The sequence below is a fragment of the Chinchilla lanigera genome, unplaced genomic scaffold (assembly GCF_000276665.1).
Source record: "Chinchilla lanigera isolate Chin_1 unplaced genomic scaffold, ChiLan1.0 scaffold00011, whole genome shotgun sequence".
Classification (NCBI taxonomy): Eukaryota; Metazoa; Chordata; class Mammalia; order Rodentia; family Chinchillidae; genus Chinchilla; species Chinchilla lanigera.
The window spans coordinates 35,759,033-35,779,702 of NW_004955412.1; positions in this window are offsets into that span (position 1 = coordinate 35,759,033).

Sequence of the window (20,670 nt, forward strand, 5' to 3'; positions counted from 1 at the left end):
TTATACTGTCAAGATATACTTTTTCTTTCTCTTTTTTCCTACTATTTGTCTTTTATTTTGTTATATATATATACATGTTTGTTTTTCATTCATCATAAGGAATTTGTACATGATATGTTTTGATTCTTTTTTCTATAATCCTTTCCCTTCCCTTCAAACCTCCTTCCCCTGCTTTCTTACAAAAGCTTTGTTTCCATTTTTTCTAGTTTTTTTCTTTTTCCTTCCTTCCTTTTCACCTTCTCCATCTTTGTTCCCCTTCTCATTTCCCAATATCTGTTATATATTTTGGTTCTTATTTACATTTTCAATTTCTCACACCAGAGAAACAATTGATCATTTAAACATGTATATACAATTTATCTCACTTATGAGAATGGTCTCAAGATGCATCTAGTTTTTCATGCAAGAGAAACCATGAGATATTTAAGCTTTTGTGTCTAAGTCACTTCACTTAACATTGTGGTATAAAGGTGCATCCATTTTCCTGCAAATGACCCAATTTTATCATTTTTTATGGTGGAGTAATTTTCTGTCATATATAAATACCATATTTTTTAATCTTTTCTTCTGTTGATGAACATATAGGCTATTTCTAAAACAGACTATTATGAATTGTGCTGCTATGAACATGGGTATGCATATATCACTGTGGTATGATGTATTTAGCTCTTTGGGGAAGATACCTAGAACAAGAACAGCTGGGTCAAATAGAATTTTTAGTTTTAGTTTTTTGAGGAATATTAACACTGATTTTTAGAATGGTCATTAGTTTACATTCCCACCAACAGAAGAAAAGAGTTCCTTTCTCTCTGCAGCCTTGCTAGCATTTGTTATTGGTTGATTTCTTAATGGTAGTCATTCTTTCTGCATGAGATGGAATCTCATTGTTGTTTTTTGAGTGGTCAGTGATGCTGAACATTTTTTTCATATATTTACTGGCCATTTGTAATTTTTTTTTATCTGAGAAAAATCTATTGATTTTGGATGCCCATTTTTAAATAGGGTCCTTAAATTTGAGGCATCTAATATTTTGAATTCTTTATATATACCAGACATTAGTACTTTGTCTGAGGAGTAGATTTCCATTCTGTAAGTTCTATCTATATGCTGCTAGTGGTTTTGCTGGTTTTATAAATGTACCTCTGTGTATGAGGACTGTGGCACCATCCACAGAGGTAGGTAACCCAAGTGAAACTATGATTATTGGCTGAGATGCAGAAGTATTGGGACTATGAGAGTCATAACCCAAATTGAAGCCTGGAGACATAAAGCCTCTCTGATCCCCTGCATGCCTGTGTTTCACACTTCATTCTCCTCCAGAGTAGATCACAGAAACCAGAAATCCTTTCCCAAAGCCACTCACAGATTCTCAAAATGTTATTCTAACCTTTCCCCACCTTCTCTGTATAACAGTCATAGAGAAATTAAAGCACTCACTTCATAGGGGCCCTTTCCCAGACCCTGGAGGAAGTACAAACCTTGGCAAAAGCAGGTCTTCAGAAGAATCTGAGCAACCAGCCTTGCTGGTCTCCAAACTCCACAGTAGGCCTCTCACTAACTCAGTCCTTTTTGCATGATCACATTTTTACAAGGATGTTTCCACTTCACTGAACCTAAGCATGAAATCAGACGGCTTCCTCTGGGTCTGTGTATCCTTTATGTGAAGGCTCCCATGACATGTAAACTTTGGTTAAATGATTTTATTATTCTTTATACTGTTAATCTCGCTTTTGCTTTAGCCTCTGTTATGGGCTAGGAAGCAGTCATTCCTTTTCTCTCTATGATTCCTTCAACTTACGTCATTCCAGGCAGATGAGCTGAGTTCCTTGTCAAGACTGCAAAGTATGTCCCTGGAGGAGTGTGTGCCCTGAGGTCAACCTATCAAAAGAATGACTTATAGCAACAGTGAAGGAATAGACTTTCTCCAAATTTATAGGATTTTTAAAATTTTCAAATGTCTTCACTTTTCCATAGAAGATTGCACTGGCTTGCCTTTTAGTACACAGAAACAGAATCCTTCCCACAGTGTGTAAAGCCTGTGCAGATACGCTTCTCTCCCTGCCTTCCACCTTTTTGTTGTCCCTTGGCTTATGCAGCCCCACCACTTAAGCCCTCCAGCTCCAGGCTGCTTTTAGAGGTGCTAAATGTTGCCCACAGTCTGCCCTGAGGATGTATTGTTTACATGGTCTCTGGCTAAATTTTCTCACTTTCCAGTGTCAGCTTGGATACAATGAAGCCTTTAACCAGCTGGGAGCTTGGTGATCCCCTGGTACTTTCTACCCTACCATTCTTACTGCTCTTTAAGATCATTGTGTTTACTTACTTCCCACTTAGTTACTCTAACTGTTGTTGTTTCTGGGTATTGTCAGTCCCATGAGAACATGCTGAGGTTTTGCTCTTATCCATTCCTACAAAAGAGAAAAACTTCAATGCCTATTACTGAGAAACAACTACACATTAAGCTCTCAATAGATTTTGGCATGTGAAAGTTCAGCTAATGAATATATTTATGAATAAATAATCACAGATTTTTATCTGGGAGCTAAAGACTTGATATAACATACTTCTAAGTTTGCTTGCATTTTAGAATCTAAAAATAATGTTGGTTGCAGCAGCAGCAAAGAAACTCAACAAGTTCCCTGCCTTGCAGGGCCTACCTGCCAGGCAGAATGGGCTTTGGAGGGTGGGCTGCAGTGGGAATTTGTGTAGCTTGGAGGGGTGGAAAAGAGTGTTTGGAAAAGCTTCATGGGAGACTCATAGTCCTGTTGGTTTTAATAATACTGTTTAGAGAGTAATTTCAAATTTTCTTATCAAAAAACAAATAAGTATTTAAATGACGGGTATGTTAGCCTGATTTAATTGTTCCACATTGCATACATATATGTCATAATATCACATGACACTTGATTGTAATCTAATTTGTTAATTAACAATAAGATATAAATTTTAAAAATTAAGTTGGTATTCACTAAGCTGATGATGAAGGTAGGTAACTCAAGTCAAGGGGTAAAGAGTATGAATGAACTTGCGGAATAGCCTTGCTCAATTTAGCTAACTGCAGGCCAGCTGACAATGGTGAGAGCAGTGTTAGGAAACAGTCTGCAGAACAGGCAGGAAGCACAAGTGGGCTGAACTGTTAAAGCCCCACATTCTCTACTTACACCTATGAACAGATTCCTCAACAAGTGCAAGCCCTGCAAGGCTTTTGTGAGAGGGCGGTCTGCATTTTAAAGAGCTTAGATTTGTATTGGGTGAAGGACAGTGTGAATGGGGTGAGACAGGGGACTCCTAAGAGGTGATTACCACCGTTCAGATTATCCCCAATTAGCAGTTGCAATAGGAATGGAGAAAAGGGGATTGGGCTTTAAGAAGTTGAGTTTGATCCTCAGTACCACAATGAAAAAAGAAGGAGAAGAAGGAGGAGGAGGAGGAGGAGGAGGAGGAGGAGGAGGAGGAGAAGTTGTTAGCAGGGAAAAGAAAAAAACCAAGATAACATCTTTCACTCTGTGGGTTCTAAATTCTAAATCCGGGCTCTCAGACTGATAAGTCAAGAGAGACTCCATTTTCTTTTTGTAACTCCATTTTAAAAGTCACTTAAGTTCACTTTGGCTGTAGATGAGCTCTCTCTCTAACCTCCTCCCTTGTAGCTAACCATAAAATGCACTAAAGCAAAACAAGGCTATAAAACAGGGACTAAATAGTTAGAACGAGTTGGGAAGTAGGCTAAACTTTAGACCATAATGTCTACTGGCTGGCACATGACTGGCAGTTTCTGGGAAAAGGTTAATCTTGTGATAACCATGTGCCATTCTTGTAAAATTTCTGAAAATTAGGTAATGTGGTGATGTGGTTACCACAGAAACCTAAAAGGTATTTAAACTGGAAGTAAAGTCCAATCCAGGCCAACATTTTCTCTGACTTGTTATTGGATTGACTGTTAGTCACTGGCTTCAGTAAAGCTCTGTTTATTCTTACATTTGGTCTCTTGTGATTGTTTTCTCACTGAATTTTACCATAACATTCTGGAGGCCCCAGCAAGACTGCCTCATGAGGAAGACCCTCATTTGAGGAGGCCCTGTGCTTCTTAGCATCATTGTCCACTCTTTGGGTGGTATGGTGTCCCAGCTGATTTCAGCTGGCCACCTTTGGATGACTGTGGGATGGGACACCACAGCTGTGAAGATGAGACAACTGAGCTCCACTCTACAACCTAGGTACGACTCACAGTTGGATTCTTTTACTTGTCTTTGGGCTCATTCAGGGACTTGTTTTTCTTTCCAGACCAATAATTTGATGGGACCAGGCTCCCAGACATGGTAGCCATTTAGTGTTGGTGTGGTTGAGAATTCGGTAAGAGTTTGTTTCTGAATTGTATCAGAGTTTGTCTTTGAATTTGTTTTGGATTTGGTCAGCACTTCCTGCCTCTCTATGTCATCCATCTAGAGCTCAAAGAGATCCAGATCTAGCCCAGCTGCTCCACATCACCCAACTGCAACTATTCTTTCAAACTCTGTTAGTCTTGGTTTCTTGCTTGTATTGTGGGTCAAGCAAGTGAATGCTCTAATCAGGGGATGATCTGCCCTCACTTAGCCGGTAGGGTCTGGAATATTGTTCCTGGAAAACCTGGGCATCTGAATCAGTTTCCCTATATAGATTCCTGGCTATGTGCAGTTCAGATGTTGAATGTGTATTTGTGGGTTTCCTGACCGAGTTCTGGTAATCAAAGAAAGGCCCCCAAAGCAGAATCTCCCTGCTTTGCCCTCAGCACCCATGGAAGATAATCCCTCTTCTTGTCTTCAGACTCCACTGCCACCCTATCCTGACCCTTCTGTTGCCTCCACTGAGCACCTCACTGGCTGGAGATTCCTCCATGGTGCCACAGCCAAGTGAGGAATGCCACTGTATTGCTGATTCTTTGGTTCCCCATTCTTCTCACCACCACAGAGAGCCCTCCCAAAGCCAATGGCTGACTTAGGTGAGCAGGTTTCCTCCTTTGGCCTGGTCCTCGTTTTGTTTCTCTGGCAGATTACTGTGGTGGGGTCTGGAGGGAATCCTCAATCTACCCAGTGTATGTCCCATTTACCACTAGTGATTTATATAACTGGTGAATGCAGAACCTCCATTTTTTGGAACAACCTTAAGTTTGGCTGTTAGACATTTTGTCCCAGCAATGAGAGAAAAGTAACTAAGACAGGTCCTGAGTGGGCTGCTGAGGGCTTGCCTTTTCTAGGGATTTTTATTTATTTTGATACAGGGATATTGAACTCACAACCTTGTGTTGTCTCGGCAGATGCTGTACTGCTGAGCTACATCCCTGGCCCAGTAACAATGGTTTATAATAATTGATAAATGGGGATAAATTCAAACTTTGTGCTCTGCAAGAGGTACTATTAAGTGAAAGAGAGAACAAACTTCAGACTGGGAAATAATATTTATAAAACACATTATCTAATAAATAAATGCTTTCCAAAATATACAAAGAATTCTTAAGTATAAAAAATGAAATAATAAACAAACTAGTTAAGAACTGGGCCAAATGTCTGCACAGATACCTCATCAAAAATATGTAGATGCAAATTCCCACTGAAAATGATGCCCAACATCCTTTGGAAAATAGAAATTAAAATAACAGTGAGATTCTTCTATGTACTTCCTGGAATGGCTGAAAATGCAAGGCGGCCAATCAAGCATTGATGATGATGTGGAGCAGCAGAAGCTCTCATCCATTGCTTGTACGGATATGAAAAGGTACCACCATCTTGGAAGGCATTTTTGCAGTGGTTTTTTTTTTTGCCCCCAAGCTAAACATTATTTTATAATCCACTAACTGCACTCTGGAATTTACCTAAATTAACTGACAACTTTTGTGTACCAAACATCTGTCCTTGGGTGTATAGAGCAGCTTCATTCATAATTACCAAAACTTGGAAGCCACTAAGGTATATTTAGTAGGTGACTAAATAGATTATGATACACCCACATGATGAATTATTATGCGATGATAAAAGGAAATAGTAATCAAGTCACAAAAAGACACAGAGGAATCCTAAATGGGTATTCCTAAATCAAAGAAGCCAATTTGATTTTTTTTTTTTTTTTTTTGGTAGTGGGAATCTAACTCAGGACCTTGTACTTGCCAGAGGCACTTGTGCCACTGAGCTATATCCTCAGCCTTGAAGAAACCAATTTGAAAAGACAGTTGTTACAGTTTGTGTGTAGATGTCCCTCCAAATCCTCTTGCAGTCATGGGGTGGGCTTCTAGAGTTTTTGATTGATCCATGGTCCAATGTTGGGCTTATGGTATGAGTGCTACACCCGCCCTGGGGCAGGCAGCCTGCATAAAATATATGTGAGGGAAAGAGGCTTGCTCTTCTTGCTGCTCCTCCCATTTTGCTTGTGCTGTTTTTGTTGTCTCCGACCACCACGAAGTGTTGCCCTACACCATGTGCCCCTCTGCCTTGGAGACAGCGGAGTATGGACTGAAACCTCCACAAGTTTGTGAGCTAAATAGCCTTTCCTTTCTTAATTTTGGGTGTCTCTCCCAGCAATGAGAGAAAAGTAACCAAGAGAGCAATACACCACATTATTCAAACCCATGGCAATCTGGAACATGAAAAACTGAGGTGAAGTCACATGAAAGGATCAGTGGTTGCCAGGATTTGAAGGAAGGGAGGAAGGGGATACTAGACAAACCACTGGCATTTTTATAGTGGTGAAACCATACTGTATATTAAGACTGGGAACAACTCATTACAATTTTTAACATTCATAAAATGCAAAATACCAAGACTGACAGCTGATGTAGACTATGCACTTTAGTTAAAAATTGTATCAATATTGGCTCATTAATTGCAACAAATGTGCCACAAGAGTGGAAATATTAAAAATGGGAAGACTCTTGGTGGGGAAGAGGATATATACTAATAGTGCTTTCTGCTCAATTTCTCTGTAAGTCTCAGAGCTCTCTGAGACATAAAGTCTATTAATTAAAAAAGAACAGGTAATAGTAAAACTTGACACAACTGTCAGAATCAACCACTTCTGTACTTTGGAAAATAAGTAAAACTGCAACAAATTAGGAAGCATTTATACAGGAAAACAGACAGACAGACATTGAGCATTGGGCATGGGTGTTAGCCAGAGACTTGTCCAACTTCCCTAAGGAATCCTAGATCCAGCAAGCTTCAGTTCTTTGGCTATGCATATACAGGGAACCAGCAACCTTGTTAAAGCAGAGAATCCAGGTTCAAAAAGTTCCACTTATATGATATTCTGGAAAATTCCAAATACAGAAAAACATTGGATTATGAGTAACTTGTTCCATGAGTGTTCCTCAAGATAAGCAAATATTTCTAAGAAACTTTAACTTGGTAAAAGAGCAATGGGTTGCAACATGGGTATTATATGACACCAAATGTCACATGAGCCAATGGTTCTCCTTCATATTTTTTCACTGTGATATTGTGGGTGATAATCTTCAAGGAGCAAGAGGTTATGGAGGAGATCTCATCTGTAGAGGAGGAGGAGAAAAAAGGCAGAGAAATCAAATGAGATTAGGGAGATGTGTAAAATGTGGGACACAGTGCAAACTTTTGTTTGCACCATCCTAACAAGGCTGTAGCAGGGCAGGGGATGAGTTTGTTTACAACAATGCCATATTTCACGAAATTCTCAAAAGGAGGGAAAAGCAAGTGTGTTTGGATAAATTCCATGTTAAAGTCTGTTTTAGTTACTTTTCTCTCATTGCTGAGACAAAATACCCAAAAGCCAAAGTTAAAGGGACAGGGTTTATTTAGCGCACAGTTTGTAGATATTGCAGTCTATAATTCGCAAGGTCCAAGTCAGGGTGGCACATGGCAGAGGGGCCACAGCCCATGGCAGTGGAAGACAGCAAAAGCAACAAGAGAGAGGGGACAAGCCTCTTTCTGTCCCTTACATTGTATGCAGGCTACCTGCCCTAAGGGGAGTGCAGCACTCACATCCTCAATCCCAGCACTGGACCATGAATCAATCACAAACTCTAGATTCAGCCACCTCTGAAAACCTGTCCCCATGACCACATGAGGCTTTGGGGGAACATTCAGACACAAACCACAACAAAGTTTCATGAAAAGAAAAAGATTCCATTGAGCCAATACATAGCTGTGATTCTGTTAGTGATAGTGAAAGTTGTTCTGTACAAGAACCCTTCCATCTCTTTTCTCCCTCACACCAGCCACAAAGGTTTTCAAAGGTAAATGCGAGTTAATTTGCTTATTTTCCTTTATATTTTGTATTTTTGCTATTATTTTATATATTACAGCATTATAATCATTTTTATATGAACATTTTTGGGTTGTGAGGTGAATCATATGCATTTCTATTATATCTTACAGGGAAATTTGCTTTGATATGCAAGTGCTTTGGAGTACAAGCATGTTTCTGGGATGAATTATGCTTGCAAACTTTGTTAGAAGAGTTTGTAAAAGGGAAGTATGGGAGAATTTCCAAGGTGTTGGAATGTTTTGTCTTGATATTGGTAATGGTTCAACATCTGCTGAAGAGAACAAGTTTTACTTTATGGAAATAAAAAACTGAATAAGAAAAACAATTCTGAACCTCATGACAATAGATATAACATAATGGTAAGATTTAAACTGCTTCATCAATTTCATGACCATATCATATATTCTTTTGCTTCTCAGTTTGCTCCTATGTAAAATAGTGTTTGTAATAGCACCTATCCTACAGGGTTGTTGTAAAAACAAAATAAGTTAGTTGAGGCTAAATGATTAGGACATCATATAAATGTTAGTTATTAAAATATATCATTTAATTAGAAAGTAAAGCCATTGTCATTTTTATCTGGCATAATTGTTTAAGAAAAAACAAATACTAAGAAATATCAAGGCAATGCATAGTACTAGGAATATATTCCACAATATATATATTTTAAAAACTGCATTTCTATAAGCCAGTAGTAGCGAGCAGTTTTGTGACTTTAATTTTTAAAGTTATACTTAAATTGGAATAATTAATAGGAAATTTAAATAATTTAGACTGTACAATTTGGTAAGTTTTGAAAATACAGGTGCTCCTGTAAACATCGCCACATTTGTAATCTAGAATTCTTCCTTCACTCCAAGAATTTTGTCCTTCTCAATTGCTTCAACTGGCAAGCATTGGCCTTTCTTTTAATAGGTTTACTTTTCTAATTTTATTTTAGAAAGAAATCAAAACATATGCAGTCTCTTGTCTGCCTTTTGTTCCCTACTACATACCCTCTAGTCTATTTAAAACTTAAAAGCAATGAATATACCAAGTCTTAGTGAGGATGTAAGGACACAGAAAATTACCTGCTTTTCTTGGAAAAATATAAATAAGTATAGCTTATTTGAAAGAGTCATTTTTCATGAACATAAGCACACATGTACTTATGTTACAAATACCAATCCTCTCCTCATTTATTCAGGAAAATTAAAGTATTTGTCCACAGAAGGAGTCACATTTAAATGTAAAAGAGAAAGAAACAAAGCATTTTAGAGCTAAACATAAGAAATATAGTGATGACCTTGATGTATTCATAATAGTCTGAAATTTTTCAGGACCTAATTGCTCATCAGCCAACAAATAAACATTTAATTTGTGCTCTATCTATGTAATGGAACATATCACTCAGCATTTTCATATCTAATGATACAGAGATCATTCTCATTCAAAAACATAAAGGAAACACTTCGTGGTGGTGAAAACTGACAACAGAAAAGAGATCTGCTACACCACTTCCTCTTAATGAGTAACTAGCATTTGCAAAACAAGAGAGTAAAAAACAAACACACAGCAGTGGGGAGGAAGAAATAAAGTTGTCATTGTTTGAAAGGTGAATGATTGTAAACATAAGAGATCCTAAAGAATCTATGGAAAAACTTTAAGACTTAATAATCAATTTAGTGAAAAAATTGGATATAAACCACCTCTATGCAGAAGTAGTCAGTAAACTGGTGTACTTTAAAAAAATTTATTAGTAGTATATATTTTCAACATTTCATTCCTTCTACAATTTTTGGATTTGAACCGTCCTTGTTTTTCTATGATGTTGAAATGCATCATTAGGCTATTTATTTGGGATCACTCTTTTTCTAATGTGGACATTCAGTTATAAACTTTCATTTTAGGACTGCTTTCATTGTGTTCCATAGGTTTTGGTATTTTGAACTGCCATTGTAATTTGATTCTAAGTATTTTTATTTTCAAAAATTTTTCTTCTTTATTTTAAAAATTTATTTTAAAGAGAATAAAAACAATAAAAATGATACAGAATTTCAAAATAAAATGATAGGTAATTAGCAATAGTTGTTATATTACACATTGTTATCTTCAAAGTATTTGCTCAGATTACCAGACATAAGCATGCAAAATTGATCAAACAAGCATTAACTGTTCCTTTCAATAAATCAATAGAAATTAGTAGCACAATTATCTTAGCTATCTTGTACATATATATAATTTCCTTCCTTCTTGTCTTCTTCCCCCATCCCAGTTGTTCTTTCCTATTTGAGCAGTTTCTTTCCCTTTCACAGTATCTATTGTACTTTTTGGATCTTATTTACTTTTTGAAAAAGTTTCTTACACTAGGGTGACAATATGATGTTTACACATGTGAGTCTGATTTATTTCACTTATGAGTTTGATCTCTAGTTGCATCTATTTATCTATAAAAGCCTCAAGTTTATCTTTTATAGCTGAGTCATACTCCATTATATAAAAATACATCTTTTTTTATCCATTCCACAGTTGATGGGCATTTGGGTTGTTTCCAAGATTTGGCTATGTCAAATTGTGCTGCTACAAACACAGGTGCACATATATCACAGTGGTAGGATGTTTTCAATTTTTCTGGAGAAATACCCAGAAGGGGAATATCTGGGTAGAATGAGGCCTCTAATCCTAATTTTTTTGAAGAATCTCTACACTGATTTCCACAGTGGTTTCATCAGTCTACATGTTTCTTCCTTGATATCTTCTGAGATCTATTGATTATTCAAGAGTGCATTACTTAATCACCACATGTTGATGTACTGTGTTTCCTTTATTGTTCACTTCTAGTTTCATTCTGCTATGATCCAATAATGTTTGAGAGATTATTTCAACATTTTGTTTTTATACAAACTTGCTTAAGATACGGTCTATTCTGGAAAAAAAGTCCACGTGGTGATGAGAAAATATGTATTTTGTTGTTGCTGAATGAAATACATAATATTTAAATATATGTATACATTTTAATTCTGTTTGTTCAATGGTATGACTGAACTGTCATATTTCTTTGTGGGTTTTTGTCTTGTTGACCTGTTTACTTGTAAGAATGGGGTATAGATGTCCACTAATGTGATTGTATTTGTGTCTATCTGTTATGGTTTGTGCATAGATGTCACCCCCAAAGCCTCATCAAGTCATGGAGGTGGCCTTTTAAGAGTCTGTAATTGATTCATGGTCCAATACTGGGATTATGGGTGTGAGTGCTACACCTGTCCTGGGGTGGGTAGCTTGCATACAGTATAAGGGAGGGAAAGAGCCTTGCTCTCTCTGCTCCTCCCTTTTTGCTCTTGTTGCTTTTGCTGTTTTCTGCCACCCTGAACTTTTGCCCTCTGTCATATGCCCCCCTGCCTTGGAGCCAGTTCAGTATGGACTGAAACCTCCACAAACTCTGAGTTAAATAAACCTTTTCTTTCTTAATTCTGGGGGTCCAGTATTTTGACTCAGCAATGAGAGAAAAGTAGCTAAGACACCATTCCTTCTTTTATGTCTTGTAGTTTTTGTTTTATAATATTAGGTTCATTGGCATTCTGTTCATGTATATTTACAATTCTTATTGCTTCCTGCTGAATTGTTCCCTTGAGGGTCAGTATATAACAATCTTCTTGGTCTCATCTGATCAGTTTTTATTTGAGGCCAACTTTATGTGAAAATAAGAAAGCTATTCCTGCTTCCACTGGGGCTTCATTTCATGAAATATCATTTTGTTTGATTTCATTTTTAGCTATGTGTTTCTCTGGAGGTGAAGTGGGTCTTTTGCAGACAACATATTTTTGGGCTTATTTCTTGATACAATCTGCCAATATATGTGTCTTTTGATTGGAGAGTTAAGACAAATTAAATGAAGTGTTACTACTGAAAAGTAATCACTGAATTCTATCATTGTTGCATTATTTTTCCAAGGACAATTTCTTCATTTTTTTCCTTTTAAGTATTCTACCAGTACCTTTGTACTCTTTGGTGGTGTTGGCCTCACTGTCTCTAGGATTTCCTTGAGCAACTTCTGCAGTGCTGGTTTGGTGGTCTTGAATTCCTTTTAGAAACTTTTTCCATGGACAGTTTATTTCTCCATCAATTTTGAAAGATAATTGTGCAAGATATAGTAATTTGAGTTGGCACTTGCTTACTGTTAGTGCTTGAAAACTATACTCCAAATATTTCTGGCCTTTAGGTTTTATGTGGAGATATCTGCTGTTATTTGATGGCTTCCATTTATAAGTTATTTTAACAATGCTTAGTATTATCTCTTTGGTGAACATCTATGATTTTGACTGTGATGTATTGTGCAGAGGTTCTTTTTTGTCATGGCTAGTTGAAGTTATATGTGCCTCATTTACCTGGAATTCACTTCCCTCCCTAGACTTGAGGAAGTGTCTGCTATTATTTTGGTGGATAAATTTGTGTTCTTTTTGTGTCATCTTTTCTAACATTTTATTAATGCCTATCATTGTTAGGTTGGTTTTTTGAGTCAGCTGTTAGATCCAGCTTTCCTTCTGGTATTGTTTTTATGGTGTCACCAAGGACATTATCTATTACATGAACAGTGTCTTCATGTTCAAACAATTTCTCCTCAGATTTATCATTCCTCAATCTATGCTTTCACTTAAATATTTTATATCCAGAAGCTCTGCTTGATTCCTTTTCATAATCTCTAATTATTTACTAAAGTGGTCATTCATATCTTGCCTTGTCTTCATAATTCAATCAATGCTTTCTCTGTGACTTCTTCTATTTCCTGTTCATTTACGTCCACTTTGAGCTCAATGAATATTTTGGCAAATTGCTTATTTGTTTCTTCTTTGATTTCTTCAACAATTTAACCATTGGGGCTTTGTTTCATTCTTTGCCTGAAAATCTACACTTCACTATCAAAGAGTATGGGAAGTAGATTTTGGAGAAATCATTTTGCTTTGTTTTGTCATTTGTTAAAGTTTATTTAAGTATATTGCTATGATTTAGGTATACATAATGATCACATTCATTATAGAGAATTTCTATTTGTACATATTATATCATGATTCCTCTTTTTCTAATTCCTGCCCCTCCTTTCAACCCCCCTTCCCCTGCCTGTTCACAGAGCTGTTTTCATTTTATCCTTCTTTTCTCATTTTTTTTCCTTTCTTGCCTTTTCCCCTCCCCACTCACTAGTTCCTTTTTCCTTTTCAACAGGTTCTTCCTGCTTCACAATGTCTATTGTACATTTTTGTTCTTATTTACATTTTCAGTTTCTCACACCAGAGAGATAATGTGATATTTACATATATGTGTCCAAATTATTTCACTTAGGATTATGACTTCAAGATCCATCCATTTAGGTATAAATGTCTGAATTTTATCTTTTTTTATAGCTGAGTAATACTTTATTATATAAAACAACCACATATTTTGCATCCACTCGTCAGTTGATGGACATATGAATTGCAAGATTTACCTCTTATAAACTGCTTATAAACATAGGCATGCATATATCATGGTGGCATGATGCTTCTAATTCTTTTGGGAAGGTACTGTCTTGGTTACTTTTCTCTCATTGCAGAGACAAAATACCTGATGCCCAAAACTAAGGAAGGAAAGTTTTGTTTAGCTTATGGTTTGTGCAAGTTTCAGTACATTGGGCTATCTCCAAGGCAGAGCGTTGCATGGCAGGGAGTAAATGTTCATGGTGGCAGAACATAGCAAAAGCAACCAGAGCAAAAGGGAGAAATTGCAGCAAGCAGCTTCTTTCTCTCCCTTACATATGCAAAACTATCCACCCCAGGGCAGGTGTAGATCTCACACTTATAATCATTCAAACTCTAAAATCCCACCCCGTGAACCACAAGAGGCTTTGGGAGGACACCCAGACACAAACCATAGCAGGTACCAAGAAGGGAAATAAATGGGTCAAATGGGACATTTAGTCCCAGTTTTTTGAAAACTTTCTACACTGCTTTCCATAGGAGTTGTTCCAGTCTACACTCCCATCAACAGTGAAGAAGTGTTCCTTTTTGCCCACAACCCCACAGGATTTGTTATTAGTTTTTTTTTTTTTTTTTTTTTTTTTTGGTAATAGCCATTCTTTGTGGAGTGAGATGGAATTTCAGTATTGTTTTAATTTGCATTTCTTGAATGATCAGAGGTATTGAATATTTTTTCATATATTTATTTGACATTTCTACTTCTTCATATGAGAAGTGTGTATTCATCTCAGATACCCGTTTTTTGCATTGGGTCATTGAATTTGGAGAATCTAATTTTTATCAGTTCATTATATGCTCTAGATATTTGTCCTTTGTCTGAGAAACAGCTGTGAGAAATATTTTCTCACTCTGTGGGTTGTTTTTTTCACTATGTTGGTGGCTTCTTCTGCCAAACAAAATCTTTGCAAGAAGATGGCATCAGAGTTGTTGATTCTTTGTAATAATTTCCATATAACTGGAGTTTTTTTCATAAGGTCTTTGCCTACACCTATATCTTCCGGAGTTCTACCTGTTCTGTATTCTAGTAGATTTAGTGTTCCTGTTTTAATATTTAGATATTTGATCCATTTAGATTTTAATTTAATACATGGTGATAGACATGGGTCTAGTTTTAGTCTTTGGCATGTAGAAATCCAGTTTTTCCAGCACAATTTATTAGGAGGCTATACTTCTACTAATGAACATGTTTGGCCCTGATGTGAAAAATAAGGTGACTGAGTGTGTTTGGAGTTGATTCTTCAGCTTCCAATCTGATTCACTGAACTTCAGGTCTGTACTTTTTTTTGCTAGGACAGGCTATTTTTAATCACAGTAGCTTTGTAGTATAATTTCAAGTTACGGATTGTGATACCTCCTGACTTGCCACTGTTGCTCAGAATTGTTTTCTATATTCTAAGTCTCTTTGGTTCCAAACGACTTTTAGGAATGTTTTCTCTAGCTCTGTGAGGCATGCAAATAGTATTTTGATTGGTATTGCATTAAATTTGCCTAGAAATTTTAGGAGTATGGTCATTTTTACTATGTTGGTTCTTTTTACTAAAGAGCAAGGGATATCTTTCCATTTTCTGATATCCTCTTCAACCTCCTTTTCCAAAGTACTGTAATTTTCAATGTAAAGATATTTTAACTTCCTTTGTTAGACTGACACCTTAGTATTTCTTTTTTTTAATGCAACTGTGAAGGGCATTGTTTCCCTAATATCTCTTTCAGCAAATTTGTTATTTTTGCACAGGAATTCCATTAATTTTTGAATGCTAACTTTGTATCCAGCTATGCTACTTAATTTGGTCATTAAACTTAGAAATCCTTTGGTGGAGATTTTAGGGTCTTCTATGTAGAGTATCATCTCACCTGAAAATAATGATAATTTAACTTATTCCTTTCCTGTCTTTATTCATTTTATTTTTCTCTCATGTCTAATTGCTATGACCAGTGTATCCAAAAATATATTGAATAAGAGTGATGAAAGTGGACATTCTTCTCTTTCTAATTTTAGACTGAAAGCTTTCAGGATTGGACCATTTAGTATAATATTTGCTATTGGTTTATCATAGACGGCTAATACTAGAATGAATTAAACACCATCTATTTCAATTTTCTGTAGGTTTTTTTTTTTTATCATGAATGGGTGTTAGACTTTGTCAAATGCTTTTCCTGCACCTATTGAGATGATCATGCGATTTTTGTGCTTAGCTCTGTTCATATGGTGTATAACATTTATTGATTTGCATATGGTGAAACATCTTTGCATCCCTAGGATGAATCCTTCTTGGTCTTGGTGTGTAATCTTCTGGATAATTTGCGGCTTTCTGCTTTCCAGTATCTTATTGAGGATTTTTGCATCTATATTCATTAGGAAGATTAGTCTGTATTGCTCTTTCTTGTTGGGTCCTTCTCTGGTTTTAGTATCCAGGTAATGCATGTTTCCAGAATGAGTTTGGGAATATTGCTCCCTTTTCAATTTCATTGAAGAGTTTGAGGAGCAATGACATTGGATCCTCTCTTAATTTCTTGTAGAACTCAGCTGTGTATCTATCATGGCCTGGGGTTTTCTTTGTTGGTAGGACTTTAATTGCATTTTCAATTTCACTAACTGACATTGGGTTATTTAGAATATTTATATCTTTTTGATTCAGCTTTGGTATTTCATATGTGTCTAAGAATCTGGCCATTTTATATGATTTCCATTTCATTAGAATAAAGGTTCTTGTACTTATCAAATGATTTTGTGTTGTTGGTTCCTTGACTTTTACCTTTGCTTAACTGTTAGCCCTGCCTGGTGGCTTCTTTCTGTTGGTAATCTTGGGTTTGTGCATATTATTCTCTCTCTCTCGCTCTCTTTTATCTCTCTCTGCCTCTTTCTTTCTCTCACATCATTCAGAACACATTGTAGAGCTGGTCTGCAGTTGTTCTTTGTCATGAAAGTATTTTATTTCTCCATGAATTCTGAAGACAGTTTTGTTGGCTACATTAATCTGGATTGGAAGTTATTTTCCTTCAGGACTTGGAATGTTTCCCTCCAAATTCTCTTTGACTAAAGGGTTTGTGTTGAGAAATCTGCTGTAATTCTGATGGATTTTCCTTTATCAGTGATTTTTTTTTTCACTAAAAGTTTTAAATATTCTATTCATGTGCTGAATTTCTGGAACTATGCTTATTATATACCTTTGTGTAGATATATGGTACTCATGGCTAATAGGAATCATATATGCCTCACTTACTATATGTCAAATTCTTTTTACATACTTGGGAAGTTTTCTACCATTACTTCTGTGAAGTTTTATTTTTAGTGTCATTTGTGCTGGCTCCTGATTTTTCATTAACTCCAATCATTCTTATGTTATTCTTTGCATCATCTTGCAGTGGTTTGATTGCTTTTTCATGGTCTCTTGTTATATTTAAGAGATCTTTCTTTTGATGATTGCTAGCAACAATCCTATCTTCTAGGTCTGAAATTACCTCTTCACTTTCATTCACATGGTTTCATAAAATTTCAATATAATTTTTAATTTAATTGCCTGGATAACTGCTTAAATTTCTTTCATGGATTCTATTTCATTCCTATGTTGCACATTTATAGTTTCCATCATTCTCCTATGCTCCTTTTTTCCACTCTAGACTGGCTCAGAAAGTCCTTCATTATGGTCATCATTTCTTTTTTTACCTTGGAGATTATTTCTGATGAGATTTCCTCATGCAATTATGAATGAAAAGTGTGAAATCACAACAGATCCTGCAGAAATCCATATCATCAATGCCTATTTTGAGAACCTTTATTCTAATAAAATTGAAAGCACATATAATGGACAGATTCCTAGAGAAATATGAACTACCAAAACTGAATTAAGAAGTTATAAATATTCTAAATAACCCAATATCAGTTAGTGAAATTGAAAATTCAATTAAACTCCTACCAACAAAGAAAATCCCAGGCCATGATAGATACACAGCTGAGTTCTACAAGAAATTAAGAGAGGATCCAATGTCATTGCTCCTCAAACTCTTTAATGAAATTGAAAAGGGAGCAATATTCCAAAACTCATTCTGGAAACATGCATTACCCTGATACCAGAGAGGGACCCAACAAGAAAGAGCAATGCAGACTAATCCTCCTAATGAATATAGATGCAAAAATCCTCAATAAGATACTGGAAAGCAGAAAGCCACAAATTATCCAGAAGATTACACACCAAGACCAAGAAGGATTCATCCTAGGGATGCAGGGATGTTTCACGATATGCAAATCAATAAATGTAATACACCATATGAACAGAGCCAATATGAACAGATACAAACAGATGAGAAAATGCAGAAACAACTCCAAACATATTCAGCCATCTTATTTTTGACAAAGGGGCCAAACACATTCACTGGAAGAATAGTCTCTTAATAAAGCATGCTGGGAAAATTGGCTTTACACATGCCAAAGACTAAATGTGGAACCATATCCCACATCATGCTCTAAACTAAAATCAAATTGAATCAAAGATCAAAATATTGAAACAGGAACACAAAATCTTCTGGAAGAGAGAATAGAGAGAACTGTTGAAGACATAGGTGTAGGCAGAGACATTATGAACAAAACCCTGATCACATGTGAAATATTACAGAGAACAAATCACTGGGTTTTCATCCTACTGAAAAGCATATGCATAGCAAAAGACACCACCAACAAAATGAAGAGACAAATCACAAAGTGGGAACAATTTTTTAGCAGCTGTTCCTCAGACAAAAGACTAATATCAAGAATATATAAAGAACTCCAAAAAATCAGATGCTCCAAGTTTAAAGACCCAATCCAAAAATGGGCATCTGAGGTGAATAAACACTTCTCAGATGAAGAAGTGGAAATATCAAATAAAGTATGAAAAAAATGTTCAAAATCACTGCTCTTTCAGGAGATACAGATGAACACAATGCTGAGATTCCATCTCTCTCCAGAAAGAATGGCTATTATAAAAAAAAAATAACCAATAACAAGTGCTAGTGGGGCTGGAGGGAAAAAGAAACCCTTCTCCACTCTTTGTGGAGGTGTCAGCTGGTACAAGCACTGCAGAAATCAGTGTGAAGATTCCTCAAAAATCTAGGACTAGAGTTCCATTTGACCTGGCTATTCCCTTTCTTAGTATTTTTCCAAAAGAAATAATAATGTCATACCACAGTAATAGATCCACACTCTAGTTTTAGCAGCACAGTTTGTCATAGTTATATTTTGGAAGCAGACTGAATATCCATCAACTGATGAATGGAGACAGGAATTCCTCATCAAGAAGCCCTGGGGACTTCTTTCACCGGGGTTCATGTGTGGACTCTCCCTGCACGGGTCCTGCACTGAGTGAGCAAGTGCTCCAAGAGCAGTTGGTTCCGGGGATAAAGTCTGAGCTTTACTTGTACCCGGACTCCCTGGGGGATCGCAGACAGGGGCAATCTGCCAATTGCTCTTTGAATGACCTGGGTCTAGCTCCTACACACACCCTGAACTGACTAAGATGCAGAACCAGGTGGGCTGTGACCCACTCCCACTGCCATGATTCCCAGCTGAAACTCGTGGTATTTCCCATTTAATTCCTGGGGGCAAAGTAGGCAACCCAGGACCCCACTGCCATTACAGTCTGAGTCTCTGCCCTCTGTGTACCTGTAGCAGACAGGAATTCCTCACTAAGAAGTCCCAGGACCTGCTCTCACCATGGTTTGCCTGTGGGCCTTCCCTGCATGGGCCCTGCACCAAGTCAATGAGTGCTCCAAGAGCTGCTGGTCCAGTGGTCCAAGTCCATGCTTTACTTGTGCCCAGAACCCATAGGGGGTCAGAGGCATGGGAAGTCTGTGATTGCAGCTGGTCCGGCCCTCATCTGGTTCCTGTATGTGTCCTGAACTGACTGGAGATACAGAATCAGGTGGTTCACAACTGTTGACCCTGCAGTTCATGTCTGGGTTATGCTTGTACCCTAAACTGCCTGAGGACATAGGTCCACTGGACAGGGATTGTCACACCACTGCAACCTGAGTCTGGGCAGTGCACGTGCCCTGAACTATAAGGGAATGCTGGATCAGACGGTCTGCCATTAGCTGACACCAATGCTCATGTCTGAGACCTGGGATAACTACATACAAATCAACAACTGCCGGAAAACCCGAGACTAAGTAATGCTTCTCAGAGGACACTGAGGGGCAAACCTGAACAACAGGAAAACTAGGGACACTAGTGGCCTTTGCTGTGCAGCCACTGAAGAGGGAAACTGAACTATCTGTACCTGGTATCAAACATGACAAACAAAGGACTAAAACACAACCCCAGAACTCCACTCCATTCAGAACAAGTCCAAGAGACATTGACGTAGGAGAACTTTGTAAACATGCCTGAAATAGCTGAAATGATTGCAATGGAAGTAAAGAAACAACTCCATAAGGCCATAGAAGAGATGAGATCAGAAATAATCTCTCAGGCAAAACATGAAATGATAATAATAATGAAAGAACTGCTCAAAACGTCTAAAGAAGAAACATATAAGAAAATAGAAGGACAGTAGCAATGGATGGAAGCATTAAATGAAAAATATAGAAAGGACTTAGAACGCAGGAACCAGATTCAAAGAGACTTCCAGGAAAACAAAGCTTCCATTGAAAGCTGTCAAAACCACTTGAATGAAGCCAAAGATAGAATTTCAGACTTTGAAGACAGCATGGCAGCTAGCGACCATAAAAGAAAGGATCTTGTAAGAACAACAAGGACCAGGGTAAGTAAATTCAACAGCTGAAAGATGAGGAAAAGAGGAATAATGTATGACTTACAGGAGTCAATGAAACAGCAGGAGGCAACACAACTGACATAAAAAGAATATTTGCAGAAATAATAGCAGAAAATTTCCCAAGTTTGGAAAAAGAACCTGATATACAGGTAAATGAGACATATACAACTAAA